Source organism: Lissotriton helveticus, chromosome 4_1 (assembly GCF_964261635.1).
Source record: "Lissotriton helveticus chromosome 4_1, aLisHel1.1, whole genome shotgun sequence".
Classification (NCBI taxonomy): domain Eukaryota; kingdom Metazoa; phylum Chordata; class Amphibia; order Caudata; family Salamandridae; genus Lissotriton; species Lissotriton helveticus.
This window is the reverse complement of record NC_136063.1, coordinates 2086347010-2086365341: the sequence shown is the minus strand read 5'-3', so window position 1 is coordinate 2086365341 and position 18332 is coordinate 2086347010.

Sequence of the window (18332 nt, the reverse complement as noted above, 5' to 3'; positions counted from 1 at the left end):
GAGTAGATTGACGTCCAACTGGGACAAAAGAACTGGAGGTGGCTCACGTTCAATCCGTACCTGGTGGCATTCTATCCGTAAATGAGGAAGCAGGAGCATCTGATGCCATGCGGGACATAGGGAATCCCTTCACTTGTACTGGAACCTAGCAGGGCTAAAGGATAAAATGGATATCCCTAAATGGCTAGATTTGGTAAAAAAATATAAAATCTTGTGCTTTCAAGAAACTTGGTCGGTGAAAGAGCTTAACCTATTGGGCTACCAAACCTTTAATACCCCGACCATTGCTACCTACTATGGAAGAAATAAAGGGGGCCTATGTACCTACATAGCAACCACCTCAGATCTAATAGTTCATAACTTCATATCAGCAGATTGCTACCAGATTCTGATAGTGAGCTGGCCTGGCCAGTATAGAGCGGCAATTATTAACTTCTACAACAATGCTCACTCCTCCACCTGGGAGGAAATTATTACCAACCTTAGAAACTCACTTAGAGAGTTAAAAAATTCAAGTGAGGGGGACCTATTACTACTATGGATGGGTGACTTTAATTCCTCCCTCTGTACCTCACACGCCTCAGGCATGTGCCCTCTGATGGGTAAGAGAGACAAATCCCTAACACATTTTGGCCACTCCAAGCTAGGGGATTTGTTCAATGCTCTAATATATGATTTTGACCGGCGTTTTATTAATGAATGCTGCTCACCAGAAGAGAGCTTTAAGCCGACTTTTTTTGGCAGAGGGGCCAATACGCTAATCGACTTCACTGTACTATCGCCCAGATACCAATCACTTATGGTATCCTGGGAGACACTCAGTGTTGCCATGAGTGATCACTACCCTATCTCCTTTCGATTGAATATAGCTGGCCTGGTACCAACTACTAAAATCTTATATCCCACTCCCATTAGTTTAGCTAGCACAAATGGTTACACCATTAAATGGGCTAAGGTAGATCCCAACCTGTTTACTAAAAAACTGGTTAGGAAAGTGTATGACCAATTACTTATCTGCCTTTCAACAACTGTGGGAAACTGGCAAGTACTTGACGCATTTGGTAAGATCACAAATGAGATAAAAAAAGATCTGTCTAGACAGGTAAACAACCTTTACAACGAAACTTTTACAATGCACTACCATTACAACGCGGTCATTACAACGCAAACCATTACAACGCATTGCGCTGGGGGGCGCTCTAGGGTAGGGAATACGTTTAATTTACTATCCAACACCTTCCCTAGTGTCCACCGGGACTGGAGTTGGAATAGTAAATTAAACTATTCACTATCCAACACCCAAAAGCACTATGTGTTGTAATGGATTGCGATGTAAAAACCGCGTTGTAAAGGCAGGCGTTGTAATAGCCTGCGTTGAAACGTCATACATCCGTCTAGACAATACAAAATCCAGATTAAGAAACACAAGGGCTGGTTCGATAAAAACTGCAGTAGGGCACACCGTAATCTGAAATCCGCCTTACAGGAAGATCCTAGATCTATCGAACGTGTAAGACATAATAGGAGAGCTTATCGGGTAGCCATCGATAGAAGAAAAAAAGAGTTAAAAGTAGCATTATGGCAAAATCTCCGTGACGCATGTTTAGCAAATGACCACATTGCATTCTGGAGAGCAGTCAATGCCCCATTTTTAAAGGATAAAGAAAGGGATTCTATTGATATGGCTATTTCTGGTGACTCCTGGGTTGAGTACTTTACCAATCTTTATAGTAACCAACCTGGGCTAATCATTTCTAGCACTAATCAACCGATGTTACAGCTAGAGACAGATGGAGCAGACATTTTTCCCCTGGAGATTACATTTGAACACGCAGAAGTCGTTAAGGCAATCGAGGAAAGTCCTGCTGGGAAATCTCCGGGACCGGATGGAGTCCCAATTGACCTGTACAAATCTGTGCTACCACTCTGGACCCCGCTGATTACTAATGTCTTAAACCATGCAAATGGAGTTGGTTTCATTCCAACATGGTCAGAGGCAGTGGTAATACCCATCTTCAAAAAGGGAGATAGAAATAACACCGCTTGTTATCGTCCTATCTCCCTTCTGGATGCTCTTATGAAGGTGGTGGGAAGGATCATCCTTAACAGGTTTCAAGAATGGGCTGAGGAAAGGGATATTATCACGGACTTGCAATATGGCTTCTGTTTTGGGAAATGCACAATCAAACAAGGCTTGAATCTAGCACTCTTAACAGCAAAATATACTGAGGCTAAGAAGGAAAGCCTGTACATAACATTCGCGTTTGATTGTGTTGTCCACGCGATGCTGTGGAGTATTCTATCTGACATGGGTGTGGACCAGCGGATTTTGACATTTATCAGGGAGCTGTACAGAGATGCAGGTGCTAGAGTACGCTATGGGGCGGGGGGTTTGTGCTCGGACAAATTTAACATCAAAAGAGGTGTGAGGCAAGGGTGCATCCTTGCACCCTTCCTATTTACACTAAACATCAACTCGGTGGGCTTCCACCTCAGGAAGTTTCAGTTTGACTACCCGGCTGTGGGGGGGAAGTCTATCCCCATCCTCCTCTATGCCGACGACGCTGCCTTAATGTCTCGCACCGTTGTCGGCCTACAGAGGGCAGTTACCGAATTCTCTGAATACATGGGTGCCCGCGGCCTAATAGTAAATGTGGAAAAAACCTATTCTATGACTTGTAGTACCCTGAAGAAAACAAGTAGACCCATCTATCTGGGAGCCAAAAGGATTGAAAATATTAGCTGTTTCTCCTATTTAGGGGTTACATTTGATAGCAGAGGCTCTTGGAAAGAGGCTGTCGGTACAAGAACAATGTCCACATACTTTTCACATGGGGAAGTGGGCTTAAATTATATAGAAGATATTATTAAATCGTCCCCTCTTCTTCTATGGCATAAAATCTGGGTGACTAATGAAGCATCGCTAAATAGAGAAGTTGTGCGAGACTGTTTATCTCTAGACGGGGTAAGAAAAATTAAATGGCTCAACTATATCAAGAAAATGTCAGTCGAGTTGGGCCATAAAGAATACTTAGACAATCCATCGTGTCTAGAAAAAATCTCGAAAAAAGCTCTTAAAAGATCTATTATGGAACACCTAGCTAAGAAAAGGTGGCATAAAGAAAAACAGAAGCAATCTGCTATGGCCTATCAGCTGCTGATCACCCATGTCGGGATACAACCCTATTTACTGTTAGAGCTTAGCCCATATTTGAGGATGTTGCTGACCAGGCTGCGCGTGGACACTTTCTTTTGTCTAGTGACATTTCCTAAATGTAACGATTGGTCTCCTCACCTAGAGAAATGCCCCTGTGATGTATTGTCATCCCAGACTAACATTCATTGTATTCTCTTTTGCAAATTTTATGTTATCTCCAGGAAAAAGTTCTTGATACCAATTCTAAAGACCTGGGGCATCAGAGGGTGATTTGCTGCTTTCTCTAGATTGAAAACATTAGAATCACCTTTAGTGATGAAATCAGTCACCTCTTATCTAAGGATTGTCACTGCTCTGTGATATCTGTTGTTTTCTGAATATGCTTATTCCTTTTTTTACATCTTCTTTTATTTCTATATATATTAAAATGATCCCACTATACATTATGAAATGGGGGAGAGATCGTGTATGTTGTGGTACATGACATGTTCTCCCAATATACGTTATGTAACATGAACGCGATGGAAATATTTTTTAACTGATTTTAACATTGTGACATTTTAACTGACAAAAATCGAATAAAGTTGAATTTTGACCTTTGACATAATATCAACAACAAAAGTATTTTGATATTTTATTGTGATACTGTTAGACCTGTCAGCCTAAAGGTGGCCTTCCCCTAAAGTCTTTACCTGTTTCCCACAATTTTAGCAGAAACTAGTTTTTATTAGACTTAGAACAGTGTTCACTTTCCAACTGCTAACCAGTGCTAAAGTGCTTGTACTCGCTTGCCTAAACATGGTAAAAAGGGCTTATGCCTATTGCCTTGTCGAGTGGTATGACATATACCCAGGGGCTCTAAATTAAATGCTACCTTTGGGTCTGCAGCATTTATTATGTCACCCATTCAGGCTGCCAATGCAGCCTGAATGGATATTTATACTGCCAAATTAACTTAACAGTATACCCCCTTTAACAAGCTGGAAACACCACTTTTATTACTTATAAGTCACTCCTAAATTAGGCCGTAAGTAGCTCTTAGGGCAGGGTGTATTGTTATTTAAAGGTTGGACATGTACTTTCAAGACTTACATGACTTGTTCATGAAAAACTCCTAAATTCATTTTTCACTACTGTGAGGCCTACCTGCTCCTACATTGGGTTGCCCTAATACATTTAAATGCTCATTTTTGTTTGGGAGCAGGTAAGCATTTCATGTTTGGCATCTAAGACATTATAATAAAAAATCCTCCTTAATGGTAAAGTTGGATCTTAATAACAGTATTGAAAACACAACCTTTCAAAAGTTAGCATTTTGCTGCCCTTTCCATTTGGTGCCTTCCGAGTGTTCTAAGTCACATCACTGGGTGTAATCGACAGTTATACTTTGTGACTTCTACTTAGACAATCACACAATAGAGGAAATAGGTGTGCCTGAATGGGCCATATGTTGGCAGAATTGGGATTGCAGAACTGGGCACAACACCACTTGCAACAGAATAGGCTGTGTTCTTCCTTCACTTTAAGCGCTTGCCACCGTTACATTGTCCATGCAGCCAACCTGGAGCCAGGGCAGGAGATTCAGACAATTCCAAACACTTCAAAGAACTCTTCTAGAAACATCTCCTACTTCAAAGAATGTATAATGTACAAAACCATGGCCTTTCAGACCCACTCTTCAGTTCACTACCTGGCCCTGTAGAAGGACTCTCAGAGGACTGCCTACTGCTGTGGTCTCATGTGTACTCCACAAGACTGCCTTGTTGCATGTGGAAACACTACTTTCCTGCCTAGAGCCTGCCTTCGTCAAAGAAGTATCTGACCTACTGTAACTCTCATCAGCTACAGCCTCCTGCCTTGTCCTGCTGGAGATTTAGGACTTCCAATAAGAGCCTACACTCGAATGTAGAATTCATCACCGCAAGTTCGTCCAGTGTCTCCCAGACGTAATGCCTCTCTCTCAGGCATTGCCTGCAGCCTCGCCAACTGATTTTCACCTCCTAAGAACTTTTACTTCAAAATGCCTTTTAAGTCCAAAGGTAAGCGCTCCCTTGGACCAACCACTGTATGTATCCCTAGCTTTGTATGTAACCCAAGCGACTGACAATTCCCTGCTGGGAATTTTTGGAATGAGCCACCTAACAATTCATCATTTTACATAGATATTAATAAGGAAAAAAACTGCCTCGAGTTAGGATGACACAATATCTGACACAAATAAAACTCGAAATATCAAGGCAAACAAGACAGATGCATGAGCTGCAACTCAAAATACTTATTTTTCCTAACAATCATGAATTACATGCTACTATAAAACACTCACATCATAAAAGAAATACACTAAACGAGTAAACCAAACCTAACCACAAGGCACAGTTATCAAAACATCTGTCAAAAATATTAAGATTAAAACAAACATGATAAAGTAAAAAACACAATAATTAGGGAAAATAAAATACTGTAAGAATAAACATAAATAATTAAAAAACTAACACAAAAGAAGCATTACATATTAAATAAACACATATTCACATAAATAAACACATATTTACAGTGAAACATTAATAATTAAATAAAACATTTAAATCTCTCCCAGCATTGCTACAAAGATCAAAAAGACATACAATTGAAATAATCCCAAATAATGCAAGAAGAATTAAAAAGAATAATAGTGAATCCATGAAAAAAGCAATTCCATTCCCATTGGTACACTTCCAAACCAAAAAAAATGTAAGAATAGAATGAAACTCCAAGAAACTATCAAAAATCATTTTATTTAAAACCGAAGATACACAAAATGATCATATGTTCCCATAATTTAAAAAAAACACAAGTAGAATTAAAAAGATTGGTTTTACAGTTATGAACACCATAAATTGTTACAATTAAACAGAGTAGATACTATACATTTATAACTTGTTAATGGTCGGAAGACTTATTTGCAGTTGTGTTCAGGAGATGTGTCCGTTTAAACAAACTAATACCCCCCTCCCTGATAATAGCAACTTTACAAACCCTCCCTCTCTCCCCTCCAGGCTCATTTTTGCTTAATTATGACCTAATATTATCAACCAAGATACAATGTGCTTCTTTCTTTAGGGATGGGCAATTAATTCCACTACGCGGATGCTGTTTATATGATTCTGCAACTCTGCACTCCACTCGGAGTGCAGAGTTCAGCAAAATAGTCCGATTCCCCACTGCATTAGTTAGAGAAAGCTCTGATTTCCAAGAAGGAGGTGATGCTGCCAGAAAGTCCGTGGCTCAGAGTAACTTACTGGGCATGCACAATTGCAGTTGGTGCCTCCCCCTCCTTCGCGCCCCTCTCCCTCCTACCGTGGCTGCCATGGGAGCTGCCAACTTGGGAGAATCCGAGAGAGCAGGCAAAAAGAAACTGATGGCCTGGGTCTCTACCTTGGCTGCAAGTGTAGCAGAGCTCAGTTCACAGGAGGAAGAGGACTGGCCCCACAGCGGAAGAGGCTTATGCGGGAGCTGTTTGCATTGAATATGGTGAGTGCTTCAAATTGCTGCCTCAGTTAAGTAAAAGGCACACAATTGATGGATGGAATGCAGAACAAATCAAAACATTCACCCCCAGTCAAGAGAGCTTGGTTAAATCCATCATTCTTTTGCTCACCATGCCACCCCAGTTTAGACCTGGCCATTTGCAAATCAGTCTTGACCCTGTGCCTCATGGAAACATTCCAGCCCGAACTGCCAAGCCAGGTCCTCCCTGGACCGTAAAAAAGCATCCTAGGACCGGTTTTGGGGTTTCACCCCTCCGCAGCCAGGATAGCTTGATTCCAGTGGCACTGTGAGCGCAGGACCCACGTCTTTGCAATAGAAAAGTCTGAATGCTAGCTGCTTCTGCCTGGAGTGACTACGGTTCAAGGACATGATGGCCTGGAAGTATAGATGGCTGCCAAAAGGATGAGCACAATGGTTCAGAACGTGGGAATACATGCTAAAGTTGCGAGTAGAGAACAGGACTAGGCCGGACTTGGGCCAAACAAAGGACCCATGAGAAAATTGCGGACGGAAGGAAAATGTAATATTATGATGACGAGATGATGCTCATCCACCCCAAAATTGTCCAATCAGAACTCACATTTAGGCTGAAAGTTACACTTTTAGATAGATAGAGCTAGTGAAAAATGTATGAAAAGTGCTGATTTTATTGAAGAAAAAATTTCTCTTCGATTTCTACCAGAGATGCTGCTGGAATGCTGATTTTCCTGAGACGTAAGACTGAGTAATTTTTTTAATTTCCTTTCACAAAGAGATGCCCTTTAGCTGCGAGATTAGCTAGAGATGTTAGGAGAAAAAGTGATTATTTGGGAACTATCTGTCTTTTGCTAATACATGCTTTATTAAAATAAAATGAAAATGTCTAATTTCGAGTTTCGTTAAATGAATCTAGCTATCTTGAATTTAAACTCTTATTCTTTAAATGTCATCTTTTAAAATAAATAAATAAATAAATAAATAAATAAATAAAGTGAAAAAATCTTAGACATGTTGAATTTGCTCTTAATAAAAATTAGATAAATGGAGAATTAAGCTGGTCTTGAGTTTTCCTACGCCTAAATTTTTACTAGCAGATCCATTGGTCTCAATGGTGGTGTGTCTAAATAAAATGCTGTATTTAATGAAAACCATGGTAAACGCATTTACACTGCAGGTGTAAATAGTATAAATATTCAATTTTAGTTTTAAAACTCCACAACAGTTTTTCCTTTGAATTTCACCGATCCATGAAGTAGAATGTAAGAAGTTATACTTCAGGGAAAGGTGACATGGATTTAGAAATTATTTCCGGAGAAGCGCTGCATCAGTTTCGTGTCCCAGGAGTTTCAAGCTAGCCTGGCTGAAGAAGGGTGACATATGCTGAAACAGGTCCCAGGATGCTTGTTTCCGGTCCAGGGAGGACCTTGCCTGGCAGTACGGTTTGGACTCGTGGAACTCTGGAATTCCGCAGGATTCCACTATGTTTTTATGCAATTCCGCAAGCTCCCCACTCCACCCCCCAGCTTTCCTAAGCGAATCCACACATTCTCCTCAGACCCGGAGCATCATTGTCTTTGCGTGGGCTAGAACCTTAGCATTCTCGTCGAAGTGTGGAACGGAGCTGGTACATAGCACTCTGAACAACAGCATCGCCTTCGGAATCGATGCACCTCCTGCTACGGAAGTAGTAGCCGTGCATCACTTTCAGAACCAGCGCATCACACTCAGAAACTGAAGCATCTCTGCCATTGCTTGGATAATCTTAAAGCTTCTTGCCTACTGCGTGGCTCGACTTATCTCAACGTAAATGCAAAGCCTATTCAAGAAACTGTTCAGCGGGTCCTAAATGAGTCCATTTAGGTCGGCTCACACTTTATCGAGTCCAGAATGAATTTTTTACTTTGCCCCGGTCTAGCACGACCTGATAACCCATTCAAGAGTTTATTGCTTTTTAGTGGTATTTGACAGTTCATTCTTTGAAAATTCATATCTCGAGTTCTGCTTGTTAGATCTTTGTCGCTTTGGTCCTGTTTTGTTTATAAAAGTATTCATTATGTTTCTAACCTGGTGTGGTGTCTTTTTCTGGCATTTTCACCGTGTTGCTGTTTAATGTTTTGCACAAATACTTTACGCATTAGCTCTTAAGTTAAGCCTGACTGCTCTGTGCCAAGCTACCAGACGGTGAGAGCAGGATAATTTAGGGTGTGTAGTGACAAACCCTTATTTGGATTGTGGTTCCTGATCGGACATGGGGCATTACCTCCTCGTTAGTCTTCCTCGCCACATAACTAACACAGTGAAATTCAGCTCCACACCAGAACCCTCCAAAGCAAAAAGTCAGCCTCCCATGCCTTCCATGCCTTTCCAATATGGCCGACTCATTACACCCCTGACCTCTATAAGAGGCGGGCCGGCCCAACCCATCACTCTATTTTTTTAGTTATGCGTTGCAGATTCTCCAGAGCTTCTGTTCAGGTAAGTTGGGTTGAGGTCCTGCTCCAGCAGGCCCCGGTGCCCTTGGGGGGGAGGCCCTGCTCCAGCGGGCTCACTCTCTGGTTCCCCCGCCTCCTGGCCCTCGCACTGTCCCTTGGGGTTCACAGCTCTGCTCTCGCGGTCTCTTGGGGGTTCTGCCCCCTCCATTTTCTGCTTTCTGCCCTGCTTTAGCGGGCTTCCTATTTGGGCCCTGCCGTCCCCAAGTGGGTTGGCTGCTTGTCAGTCCGAGGCCCCGGCCTGCCGGTTACTGTGTTCCTCGGCCCGTCTCAGCCTCTGGCGGGCTTTTGCCCCCTCTTGTGGCGAGGCGCCCGCTGACGGCCCTGGTGTTTGCGGGCTTTTGGGCTACCCTGCGCTCCTCCCGCCCCCCCTCCCTTTTTGTGCCTTGATGCCCTGCTATGGCGGGCTCTGGGGTTTGGGATTTGCCGTTTGGCTGCCCGTCTCTGTAGGATCGGGCAGGGTGTGTTTCCGGTCCCAGGCTTCTGGGGCGGCTGTGCTCTTTGCTATGATCTGACCGGTTCTGGTGTCCGGGCCTGGGGCCCGACTCAGACTCCTGCTGCTGCCTTTACCATTTCGCAGGCTTCAGCAGCTCGTGGGTTCTCTTTCCCTGTTTCGGGGTGGGCTGTGGTTCCCGCTCCCCCCCTCGTCTGGTGGCGTTTCTTTCCGGCTCTCTGATCTCGCATCCCGCCTGCCGAGCGAGGTGTTGCGGGAGGCGTCGGCTGTGCTAAGCGGCGGTGGCCCATTACACAGTTGTCTGCTGCTTTTGTATGTATGCCCCGCTCTCTATTTTGACCGCGTCCCCGCTGGGGACGGCGCTGTGGCGGCTGTGCTGTTCTGGGTATCCCGCTCGCTCACTCATGCTGCCTTGCACTTACCATCTCTTGCACTTGTCCAGCGCCCGCCACGGCATTCTGTGCTTCCGGATGTTCCCAGCGGTGTTCCTTGCTGCTTGGTCTCGTTCCGGCTTCCAGGGGCGGGTAGATGCGTGTTTTTCTGCGCTTCCTGGTGCAGTTCTGCTGGGCTCCCTCTGCTGTTGGTTTGTTTTTTCCATTTGATGTCTTCTCCCTCTGGGCTGTTTGACTTGCAGCCGAGGAAGAGGTCATACGGTCTTTCCTTATGTCCGCTTTGGGTTGGGGGTTGCACCGGTAGGGGCTGGTTCCGGTCCCTGAGGCTCTGTCCGTATGTTCCGTCCGGGGCAGTTTCCGGGCGGTTGTGTCTGCTGCCTTTGTTCGGCGCCATGGGAGTCAGGGTTTCTCTTTCCCCTCATTCATCCTCGAATGGCCCACCCCAGGTGTCTGGTGCGGGGGGGGGTTGATAGGGCTCTCCGGGGACCCTGTGGGTTGAGTCTCCTGTTCCTCTGGCTGTCGGTGCCTGATCGGGGATATGGGTCTGTTCTTCACTTATATGCAGTTGTCGGTATTCATTTGTGTTTACTTACACGCTGTCCTGTAATTGATGTCGCTGTTGTTATTTTTGTTGGCCACATCTTTTAGCGCCGGCATGCCCTTCTGGGTGTGGGTGCTCTTGGTTTTCCCTGTTGAGCGTGTGCTGCTTATCGCATTTTGGGCTGCGCTTGCTGTGAGGGGTGCTGTGGAGTGGTCATCCGCTCTTCCTTTTGGGGGAGTATTGTGGTACGATGGCCAGCGCGACTGGCATTGGGACCCGGGGGCTCACGGTTCGATCCTGATGGCAGCAGATCAGCTCTGCTCCGTTTGTCTCTGGGCAGTTGCTCGCTTCATCTTCCCGTGAGTCCCCAGCGCTTTGACACCTTCGGGTTTTTGTTTTCAACCTGTGGTTTTGCCTTCGCCTGGCTATTGGTCACTCTTGCGGTGTCCTCTTGCCGGGTGGGGTGCCTGTTCCTGGCCTTGTCTGTTGCAAGCATTGTCCTGCGGTTCCTCCGTCCTGTATGCTGTGACACTGGGGGGGGGGGGGAATGTGGCTCAGTGAGAGTGCGTTTGAGTGCTGTTCATGAGGTCCCCCTCTGTGGTTTCGTTCTTGGTCCCTTGGTCCTTTCCGTTGGGTTCCCTCTCTTGGTTAGAGGTTTCCGAGGACTACGGTGGGTCTTATGGGGCCGGGCCGTTGTCTGCCCCTGCCCGTCCTTCCCTGGGCTGCTTCTGTGGTCTCCGGGTGGGCTTTTTCTGCTGCTGCTGCTCTTGGAGTCTGGCCTTTTTCTTTTCCAGCCCTTGGCGGTTGTGTCCCTGGTTGCCTGTCTCGATTGGCGGCCTTGCGTTGCCCTCCCGGTTGTGTTTCCCTCGCTTCCTGAGGGTTGGGGGCTCTGCTTGGGGTCCTTTTCCATGGCCGGGTGTGTTGACACGGTGGTCTCCGTCTTCCGCTGGTATGGCTTGTGTTTGCCCTCGTGGTCGCAGATTCTTCTCCTGGTGGGTCTACTCTGTCTTTTCCTCCGTCTGGGGGCACATTTTTGCGTGCCTTTCCACTGGGTGGCCTGTGACTCCTGTGGTTCGGCCCCTTGTGGCCCTTGGGTGATAAGTGCGCTTTGCACTTACACGGTGTGTATTGCCTCTGCTGGGTCTCCGCCGGTTGTCGGTTGTTGGGCTCCCTGGGTCAGTCCATCGTGCTGTGGCTCTGTGGTGGGTCTCCTCCCTTGGGAGGCTGTCCCCCTTCGTCTGTTTTTTTATGGCCCCGGCTGTTCCTGTCCGCGTTGTTCCCCTTGGTGTGGACCCTCCGCAGTGAGTGTTTTGGGTGCCTTTTTGTCTTGCAGTGTTTTCACCGTCTGTCCGTTGGGGATCCTTCGCTTTCGGTGGATCTCTGTGCCCTGTGTCCCTTTTTTTCTTGCCCCGGTGGCTCCCTTCCCACCCTGTCTGCCAGTGGGTCGGGTGGTCTTTCTGTTCTAGTTTCCCCTTCCTGGGTGTTGGGGGCCTTTGCTTCCTCTCTGGGACGCCCTCGCAGGTATCGTCTCTGCTGCTCTATGGACTGGCGCAGCCTTTTTTTGGTACTGCGCCTTGCCATTTGGTCATGCTTCCTGTCCTTGGTCTTCCTGGGTCCCATGGCTTTCTTGCCCTGTGTGCGTCTGTCCTCCTCTGCTCTGGGTTGTTGGCTGGATCTGGCCTGGTTTGCTCCTTTGTGTGTCGCTGCCTGGGTCTTCCTGGGTTTGGGCTGCCTCTCCTGTGGGGTCTGTGTCCTTCCCGGGTGCGGTAGGTCTTTGCCTCCCTTTGGGGTGTGCGGGGGTTCCCGATTGGTGCCGGGTCGGTTGGTCGGCTTTCTGTCGCCTGTGGGGGCTTCTGGCTGCTCTCCTGGGCTGTTTCTCCCCTGCTTCGTGCTCTGGGGTGTTGTGCGGGGTTGTCCTTTTGGCGCAAAGGTGCTGTCCTTGCCTGGGTCTTTTTTCTTCTGGCTCCATCCGTGCCGGCCTGTGGGTCGGGCCTCTTGGTGCCTGGTTCGGGTTCTCCTCGGGATCCCGGCTTTGCCCTCTCCTGAGGTCCTTTTCCTTCCAGGGGTTCTGGGTCTTCAGACTCTGTGGCCTGGCCGGGGTTTTTGTCCGGTTGATGATGCTCGCCTGTGTGTGTCTCCTTTGGCGTCCGCTGCTGCGATGGTTGTCTTGGGAGATGTTACTCTTTGGTCCGTGTTGGGCCTATGTGGGCGCTGGTTTCATGTCCTACCCCTGCTTTCTGGCTTTCCCTTGCTGGTTTTTGTTTCCAGGCGGTGCTGTTGGGTGCCCGGGGGTGCTGCTCCCGGTTCTCTTCTCCCTGGCGGGTTCCTGCGCTTTCGGTGTGGCTTTGTGTCTTCACTTTTTTGTCCCTGGTTTTGGGGCTCTGGGGACTGTTGGCTCAGTGGCTTTCTGGGGTGTTGACGTGGCTTGGGCTTGTTTCGCCCTGTTTCTTCTGGGTGCTCGCTTTGTGGGGCATTGCTGGGGCGGCGGTCTCGGCCCATCCCACTGCGTGTTCCTTCCTTCGGGCTCTGTGTTTTTTCTTCTGCTTAGAGTCCTCTGGGTGAGTCGCTGTGGCCTGCTAGTTGTGGTCTTGTGCTCTTCCCCTCAGGGTAGAGTGTTCGGTTCCAGGTGTTAGATGTTTCTTTTTCCTCCTGTACGGAGGTAGGCGCCTCTGGTTTCTTTTGCTGGCCGTTTGCTTCCTTTCTGGTTGCTTGGCCTGGTCCCTTCCGCCCTTCGGCCTCCGTGGGCGGGCCTCTGGGCCTTGCTCGGTTGGCTGGATGGGTTTCCTAGGTGGCCGTGTCTCTTCGATGTCGTTTCCGGCTCCTTCCTGGGTCTTTTTTTGGCCTGGTGCCTGCCTCTGTTCTCTCGTAGTCACGGTCCTTTCCGGGGGTTCCTTGTGTTGGCCTCCCTTGCAGTGTTGCTGTATTTGTCGGACTGCGTCTCTCTTGCTGCAGTGGATTTTTTGTTGCTCACTGTGGTGGGGTTGCCATCTGTGTCATGGGCTCTTGCCCCCCTCTCACTTTTGGCTGTCCATTGGGCTGTCTTGGTGGGTTGCTGCTTTCTCTTCTGGGGCCTGTTGCTGTTGCTTTTGACTCTGTGCTGTCTTGTGCCGTACATTCTCTGTCCTCCTTTGGTCTTTCCTGGGGACACTTTTTTCTGACGGCGCTTTGTGTCTCGGGGGTCTGGGTTTTCGGCCCTTCCGTTGTCTTTCGGTCCCGAGCTGGTTCTTCTGGCTTGTGGTTGCCTCTCTTGGGTGGTTCTTCCGCTCGTCTGACCTGTCTGGTTTGTCCTCTTCCGTGGTTGTCCAATTCTGGTCCGTTGGTTTCTTGTGAGTTTCCATGAAGCCGCTTGGCTCTGCTATGTGCTCACTTTGTTAGTCATGTGACGAGGAAGACTAATGAGGAGGTAATGCCCCGATTACTTACCGGTAATCTTCATTACTCCGAGTATAGTCTTCCTCCCCACATGAGTTCCCATCCCTTTCTCCCTGTCTGGCTATCAGCTTCATGTTTTTGCTTGGTAGTTTCAGGCTGATGGGTTGGGCCGGCCCGCCTCTTATAGAGGTCAGGGGTGTAATGGGTCGGCCATATTGGGAAGGGATGGGAGGCATGGGAGGCTGACCTTTTGCTTTGGAGGGTTCTGGTGTGGAGCTGAAGCTCACTTTGTTAGTCATGTGGCGAGGAAGACTATACTCGGAGTAATGAAGATTACCGGTAAGTAATTGGGACATGCCTCTGCCAACCAGAAACCCAATTTCTGACAACCCTGGTTTGGCAGCATGTTCCTTTTAATGGTGTGTTGGTGAGCATATGCATCTTGTAGCTTTTGTTCAGGGTAACATTTTAAGAATTAGCATTTTCCACAATGGAAATATTGCCTTCCAGCAAAATTATTGCCTCTAGCCAGATATAACTGTTTGGACCCTTCCAGGAGTCACGTGAGGATGACTTCAATCGTCTTAGGGTTCAGTTTGATGTGCTGATGAGGCATCAAAGAAGGGAGAATGTATTTGTGGTGTGAGCCAAGTTTACAATGTCATTCGGAGAGGCTACTTTCGAGGTAAAGCTATGTGTCATCCAAGTAGAGGTGAAAATAACCATTTGACTGTTTAAGTAGTGAGCTGAGCCAATCCATATACGAACTCCAGAATCACTAGGATCCTTCAGGAACTCCACACCAAATAGCATGGATTTTGAAAAGCAGTTGCATATAATACGCTGGGCATAATTAGTCAGATGAGAAGCAAACACCATGCTGCTAATTCTTAAGTTTTCCAACCTTTATCAGAGATGCCTGGGTCAAACGAGGCTGACACGTGGGGACATGTTTGCCTGGACGTTGTATGAGTAACCCAAGGCAGAGCTTACCATAACTTGTGAATTTCAGTAGCGTTTCAGTTTTAATTAGTAATCATAACTGTAATTAAGTGTGTGTTGGGAAGTTATATTCTGCATATGTTAAGGAGTTCCACGGCTCACTTCGCCAGAGAGGAAGCGAGCCATGGGTAGGGAAATACATGTATCCACCTACTGTATTTTAGATGACAACTTGATGAACCATACATGCTACGAGTTATAACGTGTTTGCTTTCTATGAGGCCTTAAAGCGATACATCGCATCACAGCTGATTATATGTCCACTTATTCAGCAGAGTCACGTACAGGCCAATGAACTGAGGCGATTTCTTGCTTTATACACAACAAGCAGAGAAACTGCCAAGTGTTCTTCCTAACCTACATCGAATAAGAAATCAATCATACATTCGGTGACTTGGAACATTTATGAACCTAATATAAGTAACCCTGATTGAGAAAAACACTTTGCATTCAAAAGCATTTGCTGCATTACTGTATTTGCCTTAAGAGGCTGGCAGCCAGATAGTGCACAATACAAAGTATGATTATGAGTATGAAGTGTGCTAAATTTAAGCAGCATTAATAATTTTAATGTTAAGCAATCAATCCAATACAATTACCAAATCAATTAAGAAGAAGGTACAAAACAAGAGTAGATAGACACATGATCCTCAAAATAATTTAAGGAGTTATTTTAAGGTGAAACGTAGATATGAATTCGGAAAGTTTTAGGGAAAAGCACCAAGAAAAAGTAAAGCATGAATCAAAATGTACTGTTTGCGGTAGACCGGGTCCCAGGTGCAATTGCAGGCCAACCACAATGGAGGGGGGAGGGGTCAGATGCAGAAAGTAGGCCATTGTTTTTAAATCCTGACTTGGAGGTGATTTTTATGTTGGGGGTTGGTATACTCCATATCAACAGCAATGGAGAGTACATATGCCAACATGAAGATATGTCCAATTTAAATGAGGGTGGACCTTCAGTTTTGCCACAGTGGAAACCAAACATCTCTGACAGCCCTTGGGAGCAAGGGCCATTGGTGAAATGGTTACATTTCCGCCCACTCAATTCAGATGCATTGACATGTATTCTTTTTTTTTTATTGTTCCTTAATGGCAGGTGGAATCTGGCAGTAAGGAAAAGTAAAAACATTCTAATGCTAACCAGCCATGGGGGAAGACTCCCATGGCGAAGGGAGCGTTTTTATTTCTGTACAAAACGAAAATCCCATTTGAGTATTTTCCTTTGGTTAAGACATACAATGTATTCTCTGCTACAGGGCAGCATACCTGTAACAAAGAGTAAAATGCATTGGTTAACAGGTAGCACTGCGACAGTGGGTCCTGCCAATGATTTTGCTTATGACTGCCTTTTTGACATCAGTTCCAAATTAGATCATTATTCTCTCCATCATGGGGATGGAATAATTTACTCCGTTCCCATGCAGGAAAGGTAGGCATTTTCCTGTATATAAATAACCCATATAGTCTTTTTTAGGAAAGTCAAAATCTTCCAATGATTAAGGTATCAAGGATGCAATTGGCGAGTGTCTCTCGAAGTTAGATGTCATTGTTGAGCTTTCTCTGAGGAAGTTTGTTTCAATGCCTCAGAGCAGGAGAAATCTGAGTTTCAGAGTCAGCGAGTTTACGTCACAGGTTGCAAATAATGACAGCCTCACCCTAGTCAAAAGTTTTCCCACTGGACGTAATCACCTCTTAAAAATGTGAAATCTTCCAGCAGGACAAGGCTGGAGATGGTAGCCAGGCAGGGCTCCTTAGGGCCCATATACCTTCACCACAAAGTACATCTGCCTTTTGTATGACCTCCCTGGGATTACCATTCAACGTTGTTCCTGTTCTCCACAGCTCACCCTGGAGGGTATCCTAGCTCTGAAGCAGAAGCTAAACAGGGTGAGTCAGGGGATGTGCTAAGTGAAGAGCCATGTTTTCAGCTTCCTACAAAATTCAAGAACTGAAGAGGAAGCACTCTGATGTGATGGGGCAGGTTGTTCCAGGCTTTAAGAGTGAGATTTGAGACAACTGGATCTGGTTGAGCATAATCAGGAGTCTTGCTTAGTGAAGTATCTGGTGGTTTGTGGAAGCGTATGCAGTTATTGAGGTACATCTGACCAATGTTGTATAAAGCTCTGTATGTGTGCATCAAGAGTGCCTGGTTGTGGATTGGGAGCTGGTGGAGATTTGTGAGTTACGAGGTGATGTGAGTGCTCTGTGGGAGGTTAAGGTTGAGCCTGCCTGCTGCGTTTTGTTTGGTCTTTAGTCCTTTGGTCAGTTGAGTGATTATTCCAGCATAGAGTGTTTTGGCTTAGGGCGATTGCTGGTGATGAGGGCATGAGTGACGATTCTGTAAGTGTTGGTGAGGACCCATTTGATGACCTTCTTGAGCAGTTTTAGGGGTTGGAAGCAGGAGAAAGAGTCTGCATACACTTGACTGGTCATGATGAGTTGGTTGCCAGTTACTATTCCATGGTTTTTTGAGTGGATTGTGGGGAGAGTATGGGTCTGGGGTCAGCAGGACACCAGGTGGAGTCCAAGAGCAAAGCTGTATTTGCCTAAGGTTACTATTTCCATCTTGTCTGTGTTGAACTTGAGGCGAGTGGGTTTTATCCATTTGGCAACTTTGGTCATGCAGCCGGAGAAATTGGTTGTGATGTTTGGCATCTTGTCAGAGAGGGAGAGTATAAGCCTTGTGTCATCAGTATAGGATATGAAGTTGATTTCATGGGTGTGGGTGATGCTGGTGAGTGGGGTCATGTAGGCATTTAACAGAGTGGGGTTGATTGAGGATCCTTGTGGAACTCCGCAGAGAGGTTGATGGCATAAGAGGCCAAGGGAGGCTGTCTGGCTGACTGGGTGTAGTCTGTTAGGAATAAGCAAATCAAGCAGAGTGTGGGATCTTGGACACCAGCTTTGTGAAGTCATTAGAAAAAGATGGAGTGAGTGATGGTGTGAAAGGCTGCATAAAGATCCAGTAGGAGGAGGGCCTCAGTGCCACCTCATAGATGATCACATGGATGTCATCTGTGGCAGCGATGAGGGCTGTCTCGTTACTGTCATTGAGATTTAATCCAGATTGACTGGTGTTGAGGAGCAGGATTTCCTGTGAGGTGTGCAGCTAGGCATTTCTTTATCATCTTTTGCAGGACCTTTGTCATGTAGGGTAGTGGGAAGATAGGCCAGTAGTTGGATAGCATCTTCGGGTCCAATGGGGGTTTCTTGAGAAAAGAGAGTAAGGTGGCATGTTTCCAGGTGTCCGCGTAGGTAAATATGATGATGGAGTCATTTAAGATCAAGGTAAGGGCTGCGTTGATGGGGTACAGTCTTTTGATGAAGACATGCTGAGGGCAGAGGTCTGAGGGTGCTCCAGAGTGTATGGATTACATGGTTGGTGCTGTTTCTTAAGTAGTGCAGAGATCCTATT